The sequence below is a fragment of the Rattus rattus genome, chromosome 9 (genome assembly GCF_011064425.1).
Source record: "Rattus rattus isolate New Zealand chromosome 9, Rrattus_CSIRO_v1, whole genome shotgun sequence".
In the NCBI taxonomy this organism is placed as follows: Eukaryota; Metazoa; Chordata; class Mammalia; order Rodentia; family Muridae; genus Rattus; species Rattus rattus.
Genome location: NC_046162.1, coordinates 45128117 through 45147825, shown reverse-complemented (window position 1 = coordinate 45147825; position 19709 = coordinate 45128117).

The following is a 19709-nucleotide window of genomic DNA, read 5'->3' as shown; positions in this document are numbered from 1 at the left end:
TCCAGTAAGGAGTCCTCAGAACTGATTACTTAGGGCTGGCCTCCTTTCAGAACCAGAGATGTTTAAACAACATTTAAACACAACAAAAGAAAGCAAAAAGCAAAAAAAAAAATTAACAAGGATTTTTAAACAGATTTATAGTAGTTTCATCACAAACTCGTTCCTCCAGTACTCAGTCTGCTCTGGTGGCCAGCCGGGGCTGCCAAAGTCCATGTGGTTTGCTGTCTTGGTCCTGTTCAGCTACTCTGCGGTCTAACTCCCATCTGAGGAGTCCCAGCGAGGGCGACACAGAGCAGCCTAGAGTCCTGTCTGCTCCTAAAGCCATAACCACAGAGGCCAGAACAATATTTAGAGCATGTATTCCGTTGCAGACACACAGCTGCTGCTGCTGTTTACCCATCCCCCTCCCGCAGACACTTTTGGAGAAACTGGCTTCAGGGAAACCCCTCACGGCAGTTCAGCTCACTGTCCAGCACCCAAGGCTTCAGGGGTTGCTTTGGCAAAGATGAAGTTTGCTAATTGGGTTCCCTAAAGCATTGTATTTTAAATAAGAGGGAGCCTTACAGGCACAACCTGCATCCGTTTTACTCGTTTTATTTAGCGTAGACTAATACGTGGATATAGCCGTTCTCCATCTTTAGGTCGGCCTCAGACCAACCAGCTCGCTTCCTTCTATACTGGCCCTGGAGTGGGCTGAGGTCTGTCTTTCTGGACGACAAATCTACCGTCTTTTCCAGGTCTCAACTGTCTCTTGTTGGTAGTCTAAATATTGACATAATGTTTCTCTTCCCTCTTGCCTAGTCCTTCTTTATCAAGTCTTTCTCTGTCCAGCTCTTACTGAGGAGCTGGGCACATTTTCCTCATGTCTGCTCTGCCTCCCAAGGGTTTTTTTGCTCTTGCTCTTGAGTGCTATTCTGCTCGGTGTCTGGGCGCCTTGTTATGCTCTACATCTGGCACCACCGGGCCCTTTAAGGACTTCCTGTCAAATTGCCTTGAATTCCTCCTCTGTGTTTTGCCCTCTGCTAGATAAGGCATCCCACCTCTCTATCAAACAACAATAGTGCTATTTTTTTCTTATGGCTCACACACTAAAACCAGCAACAGGTGAGAAATGTATACACACACACACACACACACACACACACACACACACACACACACACAGACACACAGACACACACACACACACACACACACACACACACACACACACGAAACAGGGAATCAATGCCATGCAAAGTAGATGTTTAGGAAAAGGGTTTCAACACAGCCTTTGGCAGTATTGTCTTTATTTGGTGACTGGTTCTCTTGCAAAAATGTAACTCAGAAGATTTGAAGTAAGTTTAACAGAGGATTCGGTTCTGTTATTTCTTTTTGAAGATTAGAGATGTGAGATTAGAAAAACTCAACAAACTAAGGCTGTATGAGTTTTGCTCCTTTAGAGTTGAACTCGTGGATGCTATTTCCGGGAGATTTACATGAGGGGTTACCAGAATGAATCAGAAGCTTGAGAGTGGACGGCACAGCACCGATGTCTAGAGCGCATGCGCAGTGCACCCTCTGCCCTGGAGTGTTCTGAAGCTGAGAGAAGGGGCTTGGAAGGCATTCTCCAAGGCACAGCGAGAGGCAGCATAGCATCCCCACAGGATGATCTTAGCTAATTCAACTGATGTGAACAGGCACTGTTGTTACTTCTTGAGGCAGGTATAAAAATGAACTCCAATGGTCGAGTGGGGAGAGCAGACATTTTAGCAGAGAGCATCAAGTCTTAGAGATCCAAGGAGGGTCTATAGGAGAGTCAGTGAGAGCTTGGCTTAGCTAGAGGGCCTAGCAGTTCGTCACTTGGGAGAAAGATTATATATATATATTAGCAGGCACAGTCTATTGTTTGGGTTTCTGGCTTCCCATCCCATCCGGATGCTCTTGCTTCAGAAGAATAGCTAAGAAGGAGATGACTCCACCATCTGGCACTTTGCCTCATTAAGTTTTGTTATGCTTTGCCCCACTTACAAAACTCATGCTAAGGCTTAATTTCTCAAGGCAGTAGGGTTGGGTGGAGGGACCTTGTGGGGGATAACTTCGTGATGGGGACAGAACCTTCTTGTTGAAGGACTAGGTTTTCTAAGACCACATCACTCTTATGCTCTGAGTGTGCCCACTGACCTGCTCTGGATTTGGCAGGACTTTACCAGATGCTGCCCACTGGTGTTGTCCTTTTAAGTTCCAGAGCCTTTGGCCAAATAATTTTTTTCCTTTCTTTCTTTCTTCCTTTCTTCTTTCTTTCTTTCTTTCTCCTCTTCCTCCTCCTCTTCTTCCTCCTCCTCCCCCCCGCTCCTCCTCCTCCTTTTCTTTCTTCAATCATTATATGTGTGCATGTACCTGTGCCTGCATGTATGCCTGTGTATGAGCATGTAGAAACCAAAGGTTAACTCTGGGTATTTTCCTTAGTCCCTCTCCACCTAGTTTTTGAGACTGGATCTGCCTCTGCTCTGGAATTCCCCTTTTTAGCTCGGCTGCTTGTCAGCAAGGCCCAGGGCTGCTCCTGTCTCTGAGTTCTCAGTGCTGGGATCACAGGTGTGTGGCTTGTGTGTGTGTTGAACATCTAAACCCAGTACAGCATGCTGTGCAGCGGGCACTGAGCGAATAACCATCTTTCTAGCCCCTGACCTTTTTTACTTTATAAATTACTCACTCTCAGAAAACTGGAGAAAGAAATGGAAGAACAGACAGAGATGAGCACAGCAAGTTGCTATCCTTTCGACCAAGAATTTGCCATTTCTGGTCCCTCCATGTTTTCTTATTGGTAGTCTATCATTCCCTTTGGTCACTTCTCCTTGTGTGGTTTTCACTTCTTATATTTTTTTTCTCCAACTTCGGTTCTTCATGCCCAGAAGCACTCTCGGGTATAGGTTTGTTTAAATCAGTATTGTGTACGCACACACACACACACACATACACACACACACACACACACAGACACACTTTATTGTATGCAACTAAAACCTCTGTTATCCTTTGCTGGAAACTCTTGAGAAAGCTTTCAGTTATGAGAGTTCAAGAGGAAAATTCATAAGGAATCTGCTTGGTAAATCTTTGCTCTCCCTGAGTCCAAGGTTCTTTCAACTATTTGCTTTGTCCAGAGAGTACTAAGGATGCTCAGTACTAAGCATGGACAATACTAAGGATGCACAGTACTAAGGACACATGGTACTAAGGACGGATTAAGGATGTACAACACTGGGTTCTGAGGTATTCTGATTCTGGGCACATTTTGTTTTATGTTCCCTGTGTATCTCTGAGAAAGAAGTTGAAAAATTCATCTGATCATTTTATCCTCCTGTGTGCCCCATCACTTTGGCGTAATTCTGTTATATAATAACCCAAATCCAGCACCTAAAATCTTAGTTATAAGCACCAGAAACCACACTCCCATCAGTCTTGAAGCTTGAAGGAAGAATGTGGATTGGTGGGAAATGAGCAGCGATTAGAAGTGTTTAGTTAAAGGGTTGTCAAAAATCAATATTCCGTCCCCACATTGCTGTGTTTTGTGTGAAGAGCTATCCTAGAAGTCTTTTTGTAAATATTTTTAGATTGATTATTTTTGTTCTCTGTGTATGGGTGTTTTTCCTGCATGCACGTCTGTGGTCCATATGCATTTCTGGTGCCTGCAGAGGCCAGAGGGGTGTTAGTTAGATTCTTGGAAACTGGAGGACAGAAGGTTGTGAGTCACCATATGGGTGCTAGGTCCCCTGGAAAATCAGCAGGTGCTCTTAACCACTGAGCCATCTCTCCAGGTCACAAGGCATCTTTCTAATGCCCACCTTTCAGCATATGCTACTGGAGAGTTTATACCAGCTTTGTTCCTTGTCTATCAAGATCAAATGGCTTTCAAGTTCATCTCTAAATCTTCCTCCCTTAGGACCCATCTTTCCTAACCTTTTCTCACACTACTCTGTCAGCCTGGGTGTAGAATCAGTCTAACTGTGTCCTATTTTACATAGAGTTCATCAGACTGACCAGCATGTATGTGTTTGTTCATATATGTGTTGCTAGTTGCTTTATTTTTTGTTAATCCTTTCCTGAGCTCCCCCTACCTCCAATTTCCCCTTTCCAAAGTAAACATTTCACCTCCAGTTCAAGGACAACATCTCTTTAGTGTTGTCTATAGGCAAGCAAAACACTAGGCTCAGCTTAACCCCTCTGTGGGTATGGTTAATTGTGGAGAAGGTCATCATAAGGGCAGGGGCAGAAGATGCATAAGTGAGGAACCAATCGGACATTTTGAGTTTCAGAATAACCTGTCTGCTGGATCATGTCATCTACACATATGGGTGATTTGGGAAATGGTCTTTGGAATGGCCATATCAAGATGAGGAAGTGTCCTGGAGTAGACAGGATGCCAAGCCTAGCTAGGAGGACCACCCATGAAGGTTGCTGTGGAAAGAAGAGATAACCCTGGAGAGGGATGAAAGAGACTACAAAGGAAGAGACTGGACAGATGGATGGAGGACCACAAGGTGACCCAACTAGGGGAGAAGGCAGAGAAGAGGCTGCTGTAGGTCTCAAAAGCAACAAGTTTACATGGATTGGTTTATATTGTTGGATTAAAGCTGTTTGGCTAGGGAAAACAGTGTAAATAAGAGAAATAGAAGCCATCTGGCTGGTCTATTGATACACAATAGAGAACGATACAGCTAATTGAGAGAAAGCTGACAAGCTTAAGAAGTGTGTTTTAGCTAGTGTGGGTGTGTCCCTTAAACCCCTGGGAAGTGGACTGACACAGGACTATGGTGACCTCACACAGTGAAAAGGCATTCTGAGGCATCTCAGCTCCTTTCCATCATTGCCAAAGCTCTCCAGAACTCCTCGAAATCGGGAGCCTTTGACAACACTTCAGGGACAGCCAACTGTGATGACTGAGGACATGCCAAGTTTTGCGCTGCCATTAATTAAAATTTATAACAGCTAATCTGGCTGCATTTACATATTTAACAATATGGATAATTGTTATTGTGTTGGGAAGCTTTCACGAATGAATGGTCACCAGAACCCATAAAGGCCTGTAATTTGTGTTTCTTTGCACAGTTCAGCTGAGCTTTTACAGATTTTCTTCCTCTTTGTGAGGCCTCCAATACCCTAGAAGCAAAGCCAATGTTAACAATTTTCTGTGACACCAAATTAATCCTCTAAACACACACACACACACACACACACACACACACACACACACACACACACATTCAAAGACAAAGGCCCTGGTTTGGTTTTCAGCAATGATTTCTCAGCATCTTGCTGTCCAGCCTCACACCATCTTTCCTTCTGCATCATTCCTTCTCATGTTCATTCCTCCCTCACAGGAAAGGTTCTCAGGCAACCTCAGCTTTCAATGTGCTCAAGAAGACAAAGGGCTCCCTGGAGTTGTAAGGACTGTCTCATCCCCTCAGATTTCTTACTCCATTTTTGGAAAGTTATGAGATATGGGGGGACAGTGGGGGCTGTACAACAGGGTTGCCTGCATCCTGAAGTCTCTATGCTTTGGGGAAAACATGAGTTTGTTCCTTTAACTTGCTTGTTTCTAGAATAGTTCTTTGAAAGGGAGATATTACAAATCTAATAAGTGACTTTGAAGTCGTGAGTCAAAGTATGACTCTTCTTTCATTTCACAAAGGGAGAGACCATGGAGTTTCCATATTTCTCTGCATAGTGGATTTTGAAGTGATGACAAAGCTGTGCTACCAAAGAAGGCTATACCTAGCCTCCCTGAAGAATAGAACGCAAGGCTTACTGCTGAGGATAGAAAACACTAGCTGATCTTAGGAAGGAAAGACATGATAGGTAGCAGTTCTCTACTGCTGTGTAACATACTGCTCCAATAGTCAGTGTCTTGGAACAAACACTCGTCAGTAGGTCTGTTGGGAGTTGATTGATCTCAGCTATATCTAGATTGTTCTCTCCAGATTTGGTTTCTAGTCGTAGGTTATATTGGGTCTTTCTCACATGTATTTCAGCCCCTACAGTAAGGGACAACAGCTACTCAATGGCAGGAAACTCTTTACAGAGAAATGACAGAGATATAAGGCTTCAAACATCAGCATACCAGCATGCTTCAAACTTGACTTGTACCTATCTGCTAAAATCTCAGTGACTAACTCAAGTCCCATGGCTGAGCCCAGAGACAAACTCAGAAGAGGCTTTCATACTGACCAAGCTCACCTCAGCATTCTCGGGACATTCTAGGTCTTAGGAAGTCACCAAAAGCCATATTGTGGGAAATCTGTCAGCTTCAAGCCAACTTGGATGGTTGGTACCCCAGGAAAAGTCTATCCCAACTTTAGTTGGAGTATTGCAAGGTGATACAGTCATGGGACAATGACCTAAAATTAAGGTAAAGATTAGGATCAGTTATTCAGTTGACCACAGGGTGGCACATATCATTCCAGAACCAGGAAATTAATATTTATCCAGTGGAGATGGCTTCACATTCTATTTGGATGTGTGACAGGTCTACACAACATTTATTTGTATAACACTTCGTATGATCAAAGTGTGTTCTTATGTCCATGTGGTTCCTTGGAGCTGTTGGTGGATGGGAGAGATATCTTAGGCAGTCTCAGTTCCTATATGAGGACACTGTGGGTCCAGATCCTGCTGCCTTGCCTGTGTTAGAGAAATCCTGCCAAGAGCTGAGTGAGTAAATGTTGGAGGTGGACATCGACTCAGGGGTTTCTGTCTCTGAAACCCGAACCCTACTCCTTTAAAATACTTTTTTGATTTAATTAAAATTTGAGGCTCACTAGATGATAATAGTAAACCCAAAAGTCGTATTCTAGCCTCCTTACCCTCCACTACCAGCTGTGTTTTCGAACAAAGATATTCACCTCTTCGGTCTTGAGCAGTGGGGAAGTAAAGCATGGATCGGTGTCAGGAGCTATGCGCTGGTCCCAGAGTGGCTGATGACAGCAAAGTCTCCCGTTTATGTCTGGGATTTTTAAGAGCATCCTGTGAGGAAGTGGCAATGAAGGGTTTTACCGAAATAAAAAGGTTCTTATTTGTAAGAAAAAACATCCATGTGGTGTGAGTGAATCCAGGAACATGGTCCACCCTTCTTCTGTCTTTTCCACCTAAAGAGTCCGCATTTATGGAGTGTGCATGCCTCATGCCTGATCTGTGGCCTTTCTTTAACTTAGCCGACGAGGAAGGACTGAGAGAGCGCAGCCTTGCTACCTAGATGCTCAGTTCCAGATGCCTGGCTACTCAGGCGCTCAGATCCAGCATCTGAGTCAACATTTCAAAGAAGTCAGATGCAGCCGTTGGTGGTTATTTATATCGACTGATGTAACTTGCTCCTTACAAATCACTTATTGCTATTAACTGAAAGTGATGAGCTCATGCCTGAAAAAAAATTAAAAAAGAGAAGACTTTAACAAAATGATGGAGTTTGGGAGTGCTTCTTCTGGAGCCAGTTTGCTCTGGATGGAGGAGGAGGGAGTAAGCTTCAGAGTCCCCTTCCAGCAAATTTACCACAATCTTCTAAGACGGGGGATCAACTCCATATTCCAGGAAACTGAGTGACTTTACTTACATGGCAAAAGTTTACGAAACAAGTTACTTCTCCGTGACTATGACACTGCATCCCTTTGACCTCGCAAGTGTGGTTTAAATTATTTTCCAAGCTTAGACTCTGAGTTTTAAAAGAATGGTCCTATTTAGGGATGGATTGTGTCTGTGCAGTTTGAGTCTAATGTGAAGTGAGTTGCATGCAGCCGAAGCTTAAATATTCATGACTCTTCACAAGTATCTGAGACCCAGAAGTAATTTTGGCATCTTTTAAATCAAGAAAACAACCTGTCCATTTCAGTTGCCTCATGGATCGCCTCAGCTAACAACTGGTGTATGAATTATAGATAATCAAAGTCTAAAAAGTTTAAGACACTTAAAAGGAACTTCTTCGCACACACACACACACATACACACATGCATACACACATGCACACATGCACACACAAGAGAGAGAGAGAGAGAGAGAGAGAGAGAGAGAGAGAGAGAGAGAGATGTTGTTGTTGTTGTTGTTGCCTAGAACACATAGGAAACAGAGTTTTCACTCGAAAGTTCTTATCTAAGAAATCAAGAACTTAACATGCTGGGCTGTGGTGACACACACGTTTTTAATTCTAGCCATCGGTGGCAGAGGCAGGTGGATCTTTGAGTTCGAGGCCAGCCTAGTCTAGTGAGCAAGTGCCCGGACAGCCAGAGCTATATACAGAGGGATCTTGACTCAAAAATCAAACAAGCACACACAAAAAAACTATGTAACAAATAGCACAAACATAATTCAATATTATGAACAACTCAGATGAGATAAATGGGAAAACACTGTTGAAAAGGAGAAGTCTGAAGAAGGAGGCAGTGGACAATTCAGGATGGATATTCAGAGCAGGTAAGGTATGGTGAAAATGAGACTAAAGGCCTGCTTAGCTGCCGGACCCCACCCAACTGATAACAGTCTGCTTCCCCCACAGCATACTGGAAATCAGTCTCTGGAAATTTCTAAATATACATTCTTTTAAATTCTCAGAGGCCACAGAACAGAATAGGGGTTGGTTAAAGACTATGAACTTTCACAAGATAAAAAAGTTCTTGGAGGCTGTTCCATACACAGGAGCTGTGGACACTGTTACTGTTAGTATGAGAGAGGTTTTGTGCCCTCCACCTCCCTTACACAAGAACAGTAGCCATGGTGCTGCTGTCATTTTCATTAGTTAAGAACACAATGCACACGTGTCAGATCTCAAACGGTACACTTCAACTATGTGCGATTTTATTTGTAAATTACATATTTGAAAAAACGACCAGTTTAGAATGAATATAATTATGCATGTGCGCGTGTGTATGATACCTGTGTATGCATGCTCGTTCAGCTGCATCGCATTCATGGGTCGCTAACTTAAAACATGTAATCGAGTGGATTGAACACGTCCCCAGAGTTATGTGACGGCCACAGGAGTCAGTTCCAGGACATTTTCAGCACCTCCAACACACAGACTTATGTTATTAGGAAGTCGCCTTTTTCTTACTGGCTCTGAAGTCCTCTTCTAGGCCGCGTTTCTCAAATTATTTTTGGAATAAGTTTTCTACTGATACTATATTAATAGAAAAAAATCTAAATTTAAGTCTAGAAAGGATCCTGCCTGCAAAACGGAAAAACTCGATCACTCCTCTTCCCGCATCGAGGTCACGTTTTAGGAAGGTGCTGCTGCTCTATGGCAGGCTGGGTATCGGAAGACTTCGCTTCTAGAGTCCAGTCTGTCATCCATCTTTGCTTATTTTACTCCCCTATAAAATGCTTCTTCAGTCAGTTTCTTTTTTCAGTGCTCGGGAGTGGCTCATTCCAGCTCCTAGCTGCTTTCGTGTGTGTATCTCACCGTCCGAAGGGGTTATGGTAGTGACACCCATTCCTCTCTCTTTCTGTCAACCAAAACTCATGCTTTACTGCGGCTCTTCACTTTGGACATGAATAACTTTTTATAAAGTGTGTGTGCTCTGAAGTAACTTTTTATAAAAAGTGTGTGTGTGTGTGTGAAATCGGATAAAATAGGAAATCGAATTTTATTGTGAATTTATTGAATTCATCTGCCTATCGGAATGTCATCTTTGTGAGGAAAACCTTTCTACCTATTTTCGTGCAGTAGGTGATGTTTTGCAGCTTCTAAGACACTTGCCAACGCAACATTTATGTTCCCACTTCATTCCTACACTTCTGGTATATTCCATCTGCCTGGTTTCCAGCTTTATTAGGGAGCCACAGCCCCCTCACGTTAATTTTAAAATTTGGAATACGATAAGTTTTGTAGGCTGATTCGGATGCCAGCCTAGAGGCTGGGACCCCTTTTATTTATATTTCCAATTTCAATTGCCATGAGAGTTGTTTACAAAAGCTGCTTGACATGGACAGACCCACAATAGCAAGGGAATGGGCAGAGTGAGAGCCATATTTTATTTTTCTAAGCCAGTTATATTTATTTCCAAGGGTTTAGTACTAGAAAAATCCAAGGAAACTATGTGTAATGCAGCCATGGAGAGCCAAGTGACTTTTATTTACCTAAAAAGTGGTCTACTGCAGAATAAGTTTGCAATACAGTTCCTATTCCTGTAATACGATGTCCTCTGTTAACTTCCTAAGATTAGCCAGACAAATGCAGCTGCCTGTGCCCTGAAAGAGTTGGTCATTTTCAGAGCTCAGAGAACCTGAAGGTACCAGAGTCTCAGAACTCCTCCTTGGAAAGGCTAGGTTTGTTGTCAGCACGTGAAAGTCTTTGCAGTCTCCCAGCTCCTCCTCCTTTCCCTCAGTACCTGCTCTACAACTCAGCATTTAATGGGCAGCTGTTCTGTGCCTCACATCCTTGAACTGATCCTGAGTCCAAGTCTACAAGAATCACACCTCAGTCTTGCTTGGTTGCTCATCGCTACAATCATCCATAGCTATTTCACATTTTGATTATAGTTATGGCACCCATGAAGCAAGAAAAGCTGTAGCATTCACAATCTACGGCTATGGATTTTGAATGTCCTCCCTGCCCCAGAAAGCCTACGTGTTGAGGTCATAGTTCCCATCTAGTGGCACTCCTGGGAAGTTGTGGGACCTTTAGGAAGTGGAATCTAATTAAAAGAAGTTGGGTCATTGGGCACATGTCCTTGGAGTGGCTTATTGAAATACCAGCTCCTCCCCAACCCCTACTCCCTTTCCTAGCCACCAAGAGGCCAACAGCTTTACCATATCACATTTCCTGCCATGGTGTGCTGCCTACTACTACAGGACAAAGCAGCATGGAAAAATGAAGGATTTGAAACCTCCAAACCTGTGAACTGAAATAAATCTTTCTGCTCTTTAATTTAATTTATCATAGGTATGTTAGAAAGATGACTGATATGCTAATAACTCAGACATCTGTTACTAGCTGTAATATAAGGGAGCAGACAGAGAGAGAGAGAGAGAGAGAGAGAGAGAGAGAGATACAGAGAGATACAGAGCGATACAGAGCGATACAGAGACAGACAGACATTATACTTTCTCTTAAAATCATCCCCAATCCTATGTTTGATCTGAAAATAGTTGAAAATTTTATGTGTGTGTGTGTGTGTGTGTGTGTGTGTGTGTGTGTGTGTGTGTGTGTAGTGATCAGAGGACAATCTCAGGTAATAGCTACCACCTTTCTCTTTCTCCTCTGTCTCTCTGTCCCCCACCCTCCACCCCATCCCTGTCTTTCTGCTGGAATCTGTCCAGTAGGCCTCAGGGATCCACTTGTCTCTGCCTTTCCAATTCTCCAACTCTGAGATTACATGCGTCACCACACTTAGCTATGAGGGGATTTTTGATGTTTTTTTGTTTTAATAAGTATAAAATGTGTTTCAGTGTGTTCCCTACACTTCTGTCTGTGAACCATGTGTGTAGTACTCATGGATCCCAGAAGAGGGTATCAGGTCCTCCTGAACTGGATACTGAGGATTTGGAAGCTGCCAACTGAGTGCTGGGGACTGAACTCAAGTCCTCAGGAAAAGCAGCCAGTGCTCTTCACTGCTGAGCCATCTTCCTCCCCACTTTTTAACGCAAGTTCTTGGGATTGAATTCTGGTCCTTAATCTTGCATAGCAAGCACATTACCCATTGAGCATCTCTCTGGTCCTTTTATGAGTATTTTGTTGACTTAAAAAAACCACCTTGGGGGCTGGAGAGATGGCTCAGTGGTTAAGAGCACTGACTGCTCTTCCAGAGGTTCCAAGTTCAAATCCCAGCAACCACACGGTGGCTCACAACCATCTGTAATGAGATCTGATGCCCTCTTCTGGTGTCTGAGGACAGCGACAGTGTACTCACATATAATAAATAAATAAATCTATTTAAAAAAGACCTTTATATATTACATTGTCTTTTACCCTTCTTGCCTCCCACATGATCAGTTCATTCTTACAGTGTCTTGAGAAGCTTGGGTCCTTTCCAATGTCACAAAACTTTTTACCCTGTCCCATGGTGAAGCCTTTGAGAACCTTCTCAATTCCTTCTGCTCTCTAGAGTTTTGCAGGGTTTTTGAGGGGAGCAATGTAGTGACTTTACTTTATTTGTTTGTTTGTTTGTCTCACTATAGTTATCTAGAGATCTTCTGGCTTGATTGGAAGGTGGTGCTCACTTCCTCTGTCCCTGGACTCTAATTTTGAGTTTGCATGCATGTTTTGCCATTATCCTAATTAGATTTACCCAAAGCTTGCTTGTCTTAGTTTCTATTTACTCCAGAAAAACTTATTGATTTATTCGTTATTTTTCAAATTTATATTTACAAATCAATCAATTCTAACTTTTTGTCCTGGGTATAAAGAACAGTGAGTTCCTAGTTTCTGTCAACTGCTCTGGATTTGCTTCTACTGATTGTTTACCCAGATCACCTGACACTCAGTTTGACTTCCTGTCTCCTTTGATTTCTTACCGTGTATCAGTCAGTTTGGTTACTGTCTCTTACTTTCAAAGAACTAATGTTGTTTCTTTTTTTTTCTAACTTTATTGGATCATGCTCATAGATGTAGCCTAAAATACCTCTTCGAATTTGTGATGTTTACTTTGTGCCAACTGTTACTGTAACAGACCGTGACCATAAAGAGGAAGAGACATATCTTTGTGTACTGTTTGACTTTTGTGTTAAGAAATGTCTTTTTTTTTTTTTTTTAATATCCCAAGCCACCATCCTCTGAGGGAAGCATGCCAGTCTTTCAAGATGACTGTTTTAGAATGGAAGCATCTTCGAATGTCTAATAATTAATATCACACGCTTAGGTGCCGTGTGTCCACAGGACATGCACGTTTATGGGCAGTGCATATTCACCATAAACCCTCTTTTATTATTACACAGTGTTCCTCTTTATTCCGTTTGGTGCCTGTAACCTTAAGTTCTAGCCCATGTGACATTAATATTGTTATTTCTGCTTTCCTTTTGTTTGGGCTCTCCTCACATCTCTTTGCCTGTCCCTCTGTTTGGGATGTTTCTTTTCCAGTTTTAAGAGTGTTCCTTGTAAACAAGGTATATCTGGCCTTTGTTTTTATTTTTTTTTTAAACTCAAAATGACAATTCAGTTACTTAATGGGGTAATCCATCTTGCTCACATTTAATGTAAGACATGACCCTCATTTCTCTGTTTGCTATTTGTTTGCTTTATGTAACCCTTCTATTTATTTTCACTTCTTAGGTAATTTCTTCACAGTCTGTTCTGTTCTATTCTTATTTGTTTGCGATCCCTCCTTCATTGCTTGCTCCCTTTGGCTTATGGTCCTCTTCCAATTTCTGACTGCTAATCAAATGCTTTTTCATGGATGTGGGGGCTTGAAAATCCCCCTTACCTCCATTCAAAGCGTCTGTTACTGACCTACAGCCCCATCCCTAATTAGAATATTTTATCTTCTCATCTTCAAGGCCCTCCATCCCTTATTCTGTGACAGTTTAGAAGTTTGCATTTCAGATCTACATCCCAGGCTCTCTCACTGCTTCTCTCGTCCCCTCTTCTCCCCAGGTGTGAGCATTATTAGCCATTGCAGCACAGCGGCAGACCATATGGTTGGACAACTGGTTTTCCTTCAAGAACGTAAAGATTTTGGGGAACACATTCAATAAAATTGTACCCAAGAGCATTGAAGTGACAAAATCATTAAGGGCAGAGCTCCTTCATCTGGAGATGCCAGAAGAAGACAGAGGCAGAAGCAACCTTGGCCTCAAAGGTGTTTACAGCTAGGCAAACTGGCACTGGGTGGAAAGACAGGGTGTTACAAAGGAAAGCAGCATGATTTCCCCACTGCAGAGATCAAGGAGGATAGGATGTTTCTGCCATAGAGTTCTCAAAAGTAAACTCCTCGGCTGAGTGAAGCAGTTATCCCTAGGGACCACAAGATCTCTTTTGTTTTGTCTTTTTGGTGCTGTTATTAGTTCTGATTGTCAGGAACTGAGCAGAGCAGGAGGCGGACATCCCCAGACAAGCACAAGTTATCCCCTCTTTAATTAGGCCGCAGGCACCTGATGGCCAGCAATGTTTGATCTGATGGATCCGCTGGACGTTGCAGAGCTGGGAGCCCTCCAGAAGCCTCACAGAGGCAAAGCACAGTCTCTCGGCATCTCAGCAGCTTGGAAGCTTTACAGAGAATTTTCTAGGGAAAGGGTCTGTTGATTATAATGTTAACTGAGCACAAGAGGAAATCCCGCACTGAGTCAGAAGCAGCAAGAACAACAGGCAGCTTGGTGTTTGGGAATTGGAACCACCCCGCACCGAGTAATGCAATAATGGTTTTCTACAGTGCTTAGGGTGAAAAGGAGAGAGAGATTATAAGTATCTTCTAAGAATGAGAACAAACAAAGTGACAAAGTCGTTTTAAAAAGCCACCCAGTTAGTACTGCTGAGATCAAAACTAAGTCACTGAAATAGGAAATGAAAATGACTGTAGAGTTTGTAAGCCACATTATACGTGGGGTGTCAAAAAAGCAAAAAACAGTAGTGATGACCAAACAAGTCAAAATAAAAAGAAGATAAAAATAAGAAGGGTAGAAAGAGAAAAGGAGGAAGGGAGAGAGGACAGAGGAGGAGGAGGAAGGGTGGGGGAGAGGAAAGAAGAAAGAGAAAAAGGGAAATTTCTCCTTTCCTCTGAAATATTATTGGGTAAGTGATTTGGGTGGACCAAGCCACAGGGACTCAATAGAACACATAAACCAGTGGCTGCCACATAGCGAAAGGTGTTTGTTCATATAACCATAGCATGCTTGGTGTGCGGACAGCTCCCCTCAAAGCCCCATCATTCTGGCTGCCTCTCCTTTGGGACTTTGTATCTCCCAGCTCTTAGTGCAGCAATGAGCTTCTGCAAAGGAGAAGACAGTGTGGAGAGTATTCTGCTTTTGCTTCTTGGTGCAAAAATGGCACTTGCCATTTAGCCTTAGTCAGGAATGTTGCAAGGGAAGCTGGGAAGTGTCTGTAGGTCCCAAGTGGCCTCCATGGCTGAACATAGTCTGTGTAGCAGTGGAGTATGGGGATGTGGAGTGGCTAACAGCAAGTTGTCTTTGTTTCAGCAGCAGGCATACAGGAAGAGACATGATAAGTGTGGCTGCTTTTGAAATAAGCATTTAAATTAGTGTGCACCATACACTCAGCAAAACAAGCCATCCGAGTGAAGGAAGTACCCAAGCAAACACCAGCACTCGGATTCAGAAATCGAATATTGCCAGCGACTGAGGAACCAGAAACCATCTTGTCTTTCTAACAACTATTCCAGAAATTCTGCTCAAAAGATAACTACTAACCTCCCCTTTTATTTTTCACTGTTGTGATAAACAACACGGCCAAGAGTAATATAGAGAAGGAAAGGTTTAGTTTGGCTTGTGGTTCCAGAAGGATAAGAGTCCATCATGGTGCGGAGCATGGGAGCCAGCATGACGGCAGGAGCAGAAGGCAAGGTGGCCACATTTTGTCACACAGGAAGCTGAGGAAAATGAACTCCAAGTGGAGGGAACAACCCCTACCTGATGTACCTCCTCCAGCAAGGCTGCATGTCCTTAAGGTTCCATAAACTCTCCAAACAGTGCCACCAACCAGGGACCGAGTGTTCAATGAAGTGAGCCTATTGTGGAAAGTTCTCAATCAAACTACCTCACCCCACTCAAAACATCACAGACTGGTTTCGTGAGGGAAAGAGGAACCTATAACTGCTGAAGGCAGTGCAAATTGGTGCAATCCCTATAAAAGTCAGCATGGAGGTTTCTGCAGAAAGCTAAATGTAAAATGTAAAACATATGACCCAGGCTTCCCACGTCTGGCTGCAAGGCAAAAGGAATTGAATTCAGCACCACATGGAGATATTCAAACACCCACATCTATTGCTGTGTTATTTACAATAATCAAGACACGGAGCCTGCCTAGCTGTCCATAATCAGATCAACAGGTAAAGAAAATGCCCAGTGGAGTTTTACTCAGCCATAAAGAAGAGTGAGATTATGTCATTTACGGGACAGTGGCTGCAACTGGAAATCATCACATTTAGTGAAATGAAACAAGTATTACTTTTTTCTTTGTACAGAGTATCTGTGCTTAATGAAGTGGTGAGCAGGTTATTAAGTGGGAAGACAAGAAGAGAGAAAGACAAAATACCACATTTTTTCACATGCAAGGTCTCTATTCTACACACACACATACACGCACACACACACAAACACACACAAACACATATGAGACAGGGAGAAGGGAGAGGGGGAGGGGAGAGGGAGAAGGAGAGGGACAGGGAGAGGGAGAGAGTAGATTGGGTAGAGGGAGATAGTGTAGGAGGGCAAAGGCTGGGGCAATAAGAAGCAGAGCAAGATGCAATGCTATATTTGTATAAAATGTCATGATGAAACCCATTATTTTGTATGCTAATGAAAAAACAATAAAGAAAAACAAAGCCCCAAAGGTTTGTTTAAGAATGACTGACAGGATTAATATGACAAAGAATAAAATCAAAAGATGATCTGGGCAGGCTGTGTACATCTGAGTTTTATCTTATAAATTTTTAGTAAGCCATAAAGCAGATGAAGGCAATGTGACAGTTGTTCTCAACAAACTTTCTCATGCTTTCCTTTCTTGACAGTTTGTTGTTTGTACTCCACATTTATCTTTTTAAAACAAAAAGAATATACTGTGCCTCCTCATGGTCAGCTAGCACTGTGCTCTCTGTGCGTGTCTCTTTGGCACATACCTCATTTTAATTATCAACTGTTATGTGACAATATCACTACAGATTTAGTGGCCTAAAAGAACATGCATTCCTAGTGTTTCACTAGGAAGTCAAAATGGCCTCCAACTCTCTGCAGGTTCTGTAAGGATAACACCAGTTTCTTGTTATGTGAGATTTTAAACAATTCCCCTGCCTTCTTAAAGATGGAGAAGGGAGAGGGGGACACACAGAGAGATAGATGGTGATGATAGACAAGTAGATAGATAGATAGATAGATAGATAGATAGATAGATAGATAGATAGATAGATAGACAGACAGACAGACAGATAGGTGATAGATTATAGACGATAGAGATAATAGATAGATGAGAGATAGATAAGTAGATAGTAGATGATAGATAGACTAGGGGTGTGTGTGTGTGTGTGTGTGTGTGTGTGTGTGTGTGTGTGTGTGTGAGAGAGAGAGAGAGGGGGGGGGATATAGATGACTAACCAGGCATCATGGTTCTCCCTGTACATGTAAGGCTGATGAAGAAGGTTTTTCATAAGTCCCAGGCTATTCCAGGGGTACAAAAGTAAAAGTCTGATGAAATAGCAGTTGGGGGGCCCATACTGCTAAAGCTGATTCCTGAGTTCAGACTCTGCAACCTGGACCCCACATACTGAAAGGAAATTGTCCTTTGTATTCTGAATACACCATGCAGGAACACATATGTGTGCAAATAAGTAAATGTAATAATTCTTTTCAAATAAAAAAAGATGATGGGGACCATGTTTACATAATAATGTGTATGCAATAGCAAGGGCCCTGCCACCTTTGCTATATTCTTCTCACTGAAAGCAAACCACAAGCCATGCTATGTTTTAGTCAACTAGGGAATATACATGCAATTGTAGTCCTATGTATAAGCAAACTGAGAAAAGTTTCACCAGAGATTGTGATATTGTACCCATTATAATGTTATGGGGCAATGTTGGTATAAATAACCCTATTGAATTGGAGATCTTACAAAAGTACAGCACATGCAATTTTGTATTTCAGTATTTAATACTAAAACTAAGTGGACATATTGCCATTATGTATTTAACTATATTATGTTTTAATTAAATCTGAGAGTCAAGATCAAAATATAACAAAGTCTGTGATTTGTTTCAATTTAAGGGAGGCACCAACCCACTTTTCATGAAGTATGCAAATGTTACACTGACAAAAGTTCGTAATCCAGTACTGAGTCTCTTGATCCTGCCATGTAGCCACATAGAAGCTCCAAGTAGCCACATGGGCCTCCACCGTGCAGCACTGTGAGTGTTCCTGTTATGTTTCCATGATGGAATCTGTGATCTCAGAATGTATTTCTGCCTAGTTTCTTCCCTTTGCTGTACCCAGTTTACTCAGCCTCACTGGTAGAACAGCCTTTTATTTCCCACTTCTCTTCAAGGCTAATTTTGCCACATAGAAGGTGTTTCTGCAGCACACAGTTCTCTATGTGCCCTCCCTTTGACCTTTGACCATTGTCCCATAACAGTAGTGACCGTCTTCCACTGTCACTCTTCCTGACTGCATTGACCGTATGTGGCCTTTTATTTATTCTTGTGAATTCTAGAATATGGTTAGTAATTTTCACAAAACCTTGCTGGAGTTTTATTGAGATGACAGTAAGTCTTTAATAAGAACTGAATCTTTATACTTGTGAGTCTTCTAATTTGCTAGTGTGGTATGTCTTTTTTTTTTTTAAAGTTTCTTTGGTTTCAATGTTTTATAGTATTTCAAAGGTATTACATATTTATCAGTAACAACAAAGTTTAACAAGTTCAACAATCAAATCAGTATTTGATTAGGATTTTCTTATGCTATTGTAAACATTTATTTAAAGCTTATGTTTTAATTGGTACCAGTGTAAGGAAATACATTCAATTTTTATATAATAGCCTTGTGTGTATCAACTTTGAAGCATTTTTAGTTACTACCTGTAAAAAAAAAAACTGTAGATTCTTCTAGCTTTTCAAATACAACATTCTTCTAGCTTTTCAAATACAACATCATGAGCAATTCCTTTTTCTTTCTTTCTTTCTTTCTTTCTTTTTTTTTTTTTTTTTTTTGGAGCTGAGGACCTTGCACTTTCTAGGCAAGCGCTCTACCACTGAGCTAAATCCCCAACCCCACAATTTCTTTTTCTTAATGTTTGGCCTCTTTCTTATTATTGAAAGAGCTGGTCAGCAGGGCATTTACAACACATTTGTCTCATTTGTGTTCTGAAAATCAGTTTTCAGTGTCTTACCACAGAGTGTGACACTTGCTGAGGGATTTGATGGACAGCCTTTGTTGGACTAAGAAAACTCTATGTCAGGTTTGACAAGTGTTCTTTTTTTTAAAACCATGAAGGAAAGTTGAGTTTTATATGTGAAAAATTCTACATCAGTTGAGTTAATCATGTAATTTTATAATGCTAATGATGTTATTTACATGAATTATTTTCTGATGTTAAGCCAACTTATTTCTGAAATGGTCTCTACTTGGTTGGGTATTATTCCTTTTTTTTAATCTCTGTTTACTTATTTTTCCCTAATGTTTTATCTAAGCTACCGTGTCTGTTTATGGGAGTTTTAGGAGGAAAAACTCCAGCTTGAGGAGTTTCTATAAACAAGGCTGAGCCATTGTCTCAGACATTAAAGAGACAGTAATTATAACGCAGAGAATGGAGATTGAACCAATGTGACACACTGGGAAGAGAAACCCCAAAAGGGGTCTGTGATCTCCAAGTCTGTCTATCTGTCTTTGATATTAGCTGGAACTGATATGGACTATAGGTCTAAACAGAGGAAGAGTTGGGGATCCCCTGTCATTGTGAGTCTAGTTGACCATTGTCTCCATCCTGGCTTTGTAGGGTGCTTCCCAGATGTTACTGTTGTCTGGGAACAGTCTGGCTCTCATGAGGTGACCACTCAGGCTTCAGAGGCCAGGTGGTTGTCTCCATCCAATCAGA